We start from the raw sequence: 5,000 nt of genomic DNA, 5'->3' as shown, positions 1-5,000 counted from the left end.
AGGTATCTCCCCGGCGATCACGGGGATCGCATCAGTGGAGACTGTCCTGTAGGCTTTGACGCAGCCAAGCAGAACATGCCTCTGCGCCCTGGTGAGCACTTTACTCGTCCCAGAGGTAAGGCGGTCTGCCCAGCCCGCGGCAGCATACGTGACGATTGGGACAAACAAGCCGCGGTACAAAGTACGCATCGTCCGATATCCCAATCCCCAGTTCGACTTAGCAATCCTTGCTAGCGCATTAAACGTTCGCAAGGACTTAGCATTCAAATACTCGACATGGGAATGGATACCCAGTCTAGAGTCAAAATGCACGCCAAGGTAACGCACAGAGTCCTTGACGGCAATATTCCGACCTCCTACTTTTATCACAGGTGGCCTCTCTCTGTCGAGAGAGCCTTTTAAGAATACCATCTCGGTCTTGGTCGCAGACAGCGACAATTTCTGCTGGTCGCACCAGCGAGAAATGGTGTCCACAACCAATTGGCCATTGCTTTCTAGACCCTTCCTGCTGTTCGCGAAGATCAAGACAAGAAGGTCGTCTGCATAGGCGATGGGCTCGCAAGCGAGCCCGGCGTTCGATAAGAGCTGTAGAACCTCGTCGAAGACTAAGTTCCAACAGCTCGGACCAAGAATCGATCCCTGTGGGCAGCCCTTAGTGACTTTCTTCCGCACTGCACCGCGATCAGACACCATAGTCACCACGCGGCCGTCGAAGTAGTCGACCACCAATCTAAATAGGTTTTTTGGGCAGCCTCGCTTCCTCAACGCGTTGAGTATGCTTGGCCACCAGACATTATCAAAGGCCGCAGCAATGTCGAAGAGCAGACCCACGACGTACTTTTCCTCTCGACCGGACGCAAGCTCCCTCATCTTTACCACGGCATCAGTCGTGGATCGATGCGGCCTGAATCCGTATTGCCGATCGGAGGCGTAGTCGGGGTGCAAAAACAAACTAGCTAATCGCGTAGCGATTAGCTTCTCCAAGACTTTGCCTACGACCGAAAGCAAGCATATTGGTCTGTAGGACTTTATCTCCGTTTCAGGTTTCTCGGGTCCTTTAAGGATGGTAATGATGGACCCGACTTTCCATTCCACGGGAAAGACTCCGTGTGCCAGGCATCCGTTGTAGAGTCGGAGGAGCTCGCGTGAGATTGTATTACACGAACGTTTTAAAATCTCCGGCTCGATCCGATCTAGGCCTGGACACTTGCCGCTCTTCAGTCGGTTGACCGCCGATCTGAGCTCCGAGAGGGTGAAGGGACTGGCGTCCTCACTCTCCGGCTCGATGGCAGCTTCCCTCCTGACTCGCGCATGATCCGGGGAGTCATTCGCGGGGCTATCGTCCGGAATTAACCCCTCCAGCAGCGCGGAAGCGGTGGAGTCCCAGTCTGTGGTGTAACCCTGGGCAGTGTTACGATTTATATTCGAGATGACCGTGCTGGCTGTCATCTTCTGCCTCGTGATCTTATAAATGAGGCCCCAGGGTTCCTTGTTTCCCTGCTCGGTCACGAATGCACGCCAGCTGTGCGACCGAGCAGCTTTGATGGCGGCTTTGTAGGCCTTTCTCTGTTTAAGATACTCGGTCCTCTTGGCCGCCCTCTGCTCCTCTGAACATGCTGCGTTTTGCGAGGCTCGTCTAAGTTTGTAGACTCGCCTCTTTTGCCTCGTCAGGTCGGCCGTCCACCATGGGACGGATTTTGAATGCCACTGCTTGGTTGGCATCGAGGAGTCGCACGCTTGGACGATCATTCTTTCGATCTCCTGTGCTAGATGTTCGACATCCCCCTTATTGTTCAATGGATCGGGGGATATACTCCTCTTACTTTCCTGCAGCGCCTTGTCGAACTCGGGCCATTTTGCGCTTCGGAGTCGGAACCTTGGTAATAATCCGTTCCGGTTGGTGCTGCTGTTGCTACTAATTTCGGCAGCACCGTCCTCGGCGCAAAAACTCAAAGAAAACTCTATGACTCGGTGGTCGCTGGTCGTCAGGTCCTCGCGGACCTTCCAACCTCGCACCTTGTCGCAAATATCAGGTGTCGATAGTGTGACGTCGATGTATGACTGTCCACTAGGGCTGGAAAACGTCGGAGCGTTTCCAGCCTCGTTCAAGACAACCAAGCCATGGCTCACGATAAACTCTTCGAGTTTACGGCCTCTCACGTCCGTCTCCGCGCTGCCCCACTGGGCTGATTTCGCGTTAACGTCGGCAGAGATAATGACTCGGTTATGCTTAAGTGCGGAAAGAGCTCTCTCCAACCGCGCCAGACCTGATTCAACGTCATCGGAGCATTGAAAGTACTGGCTGATCAGGAAGAAGCTCCCAAACGAACCCGAGATGCTGACACAGGACAAATGCGTGTCGCACAAGTTAGAGACTTTGACCACGGTTAGATCCGGGTTTCTGACCGCTATTGCAGCCATCACCGGTTCGCCTGCCGTGATCAGCCTCGTTCTCAAGCCTAGCCCGGGCACAGTACCCCGCCAGCTATATGGCTCTTGTGCAAGCAACACATCTACCCCTCGCCTATGCATCTCAGTCCGGACTTCGTCGGTCACGTTTCGGGCCCGCTGCATGTTATGCTGCATGACCCGTATGACTCTCGAGCGTCGCCGGTCGTTTGTACTATCCATTCAATTCAAATTATTCTTGTCTAACGCGAGACATCTCCAAAACCAGCGCTTCCTGATAGGAGGCGCAGGCCGGGTCTCGCGACTTGTGTTCAAATGGTCGCCCTCTGTCTTTACAGTTGGAGCAGACCGGAGGCTTGCTCTTCCTGTTACAGAGGGCATAGCCGTGCCCTTTTTCGGCACAATGTCCGCAGACATCCTCTTTGAATTTGCAGCGCTTCGCCGTGTGCCCGAAGCGCTGGCACTTATAGCATCGGGTGACCTGTATGAAGTCCCGCACACGACAGGAACTCCACCCGAGGTACACCCGGTCCCCTCTCTGCGCCAGCCGCCGACGAATCTGCGGACTGACGGCCACTACCCAGTTGGCTGTCTCCGGGGTCTTGCCAGCCATGCGACTGACCCGAACACCCGAAGGCACATCCTTCTGGGACGCCTCAGAGAGGTTTTGCCTCCAAAGACTGGAGGCAATTTCCTCCTTGCCCATCCCTTTCGGAATGTCATAAATCAGGACCTCGGGGTCCCGTTTGCTGGGCAAGGAGACGGACAGTCCCGCACTCGCCAGCTTCTTATTGCCTACGAAGGCTTTTAGGTCCTCCTTGCGATCGGTTTCGACGACGATGCCACCGGAGTGGATGCGTCGAACCGATCTGACACGGATCGCCTCCTTCGCAGGTTTTACGATCGACAGAACAGCTCTCTTAGTAGCATCGCTGTTCTGTCCTTTATCCTTTGGCGGGAAGATACGCACCACGTATTGTGTCGGTGGTCTTCTCGCCTCCGGAGTCGCTGACTGGTTGACCTTTGCCACTTGGGCGTAGGTCAACTGCGCGGCATTGGAGACCGTCTTCGGGAGGGATCCCTTGGACGGCCCAGGTCGCGCCGCACTCATTACGGCAGGGCGCGCTTTTAGGTCCGCCCTGACCGCGGCGAGTTGCCCTTCGACGAAGCTGTTTCTTTGAATCAGCTCCTGGACCAACTCGTTGAGTGCTCCGACTTCTGCTAGTATCTTCGACCCGGACTCCTTGTTGACTTTCGACTCGGGTCGAAAGCAAAAGGTCCGTATCTCCGATACTCGCCTGAAGGCTTCGTCTCTCACGAGATCGAGAGGCCGTACCTTGTGCCCGGAAACCGTCCCCTTCGATTTCCTGGCCTGGTTTGCTGCGGCCTTGCCAGTAGGTGCGACTGGCTTGGCACGCTTCGACTTTTTGGTGACGGTTTTCCAACCGCCACCTTCGGGGTCTTCGACACGCACGGGTGCCGGTTGCACCTTCACGAGCGTGTCTTTGACTGATTCGATTTTTCTGGGTTTCTCCTTCCCAGCCTTGCGGCTGGGGGAGTCCCCCGACTTGGGCGCTGTCCCCACGTTACCGGTGTCCGGCGCGCCTTCTTCCGTGGCCTCAGTTTTCACCGAGACCGCTCGCGTGGGTGTCACGCATCTCTCCAAGGTCACACGAGGATTGGCGATGTTTAACACCTTCCCGGACCTTGTCTTTTTCGCAGACGCAGGAGGGCTAACAGCTGCCGCTGTAGCTTCCGCGTCTGTGGCGACGGCTTCACTCCGAGTAGGAGCTGGACCCGCCGACTTAGATCGTTCAATTTGTGTTTTCGATTTAGATCCCATAATGTGAATCTTTCTTTCATCCGGTACGCTCCCCGGCCACCACCGACCCACACATTTTGGAACCCGCCATCAGGCTGGGTTAGGGCTACGCACCGGACATAGTCTGCTGACTGGGCCGATTACTCAACCCAGCCCGCGTCCTCGCCCGTCAGAACCCACTCGCCGAAGCGTATGGTCGTTCCAAGCCGATTGACTGGACCAGGGCTGCTTTTCTCGTCCAGCCTCCCATCTAGCCGAAGCAGAGGCCAAAGGTACGTGTTGGGGACGTCTCACCCGCAGGAGAGGGCCCCCTCAGATCCCAGGATCCTCTTTTCCGACGACAAGGGTCGCCACGCACGGCAAACACGCGGGAGACAGCAGTCGGAGAGGCTGCCTCTTCCTCTCCACCACACTTCGTTCGGTTCGCTGCGTTTTGAGAACACGAGCTATCCAGCGGTACCTTTTTCGTGGAGGCTCAAGTGTGGCTAGGGCACGTTTGCCCCTTGCGGCCTGGGTTGCCCAGGCGATTGGTTGCATCCCGATTTCTAGATCCAGCGGCATGTTGCTACGTGGCGCGCTCAGACAACGAAAATGCGGCGTTCCGGTCAGACCAGAAAAACCGCATAACGTGACGCGGGGGACTGCAGCCACAAGTGACAACAGTCCCCCGGTAGGGAGTAGTACAGCATATTCAATGCTGTACATGAACACGCCACAGCCCGTATGCTTAGTTCAAGGGCCTCGCCATTATGCGAAGTACTACATGTAC

This window comes from Megalopta genalis, unplaced genomic scaffold (genome assembly GCF_051020955.1).
Source record: "Megalopta genalis isolate 19385.01 unplaced genomic scaffold, iyMegGena1_principal scaffold0443, whole genome shotgun sequence".
In the NCBI taxonomy this organism is placed as follows: Eukaryota; Metazoa; Arthropoda; class Insecta; order Hymenoptera; family Halictidae; genus Megalopta; species Megalopta genalis.
This window is presented reverse-complemented; position numbering follows the sequence as displayed.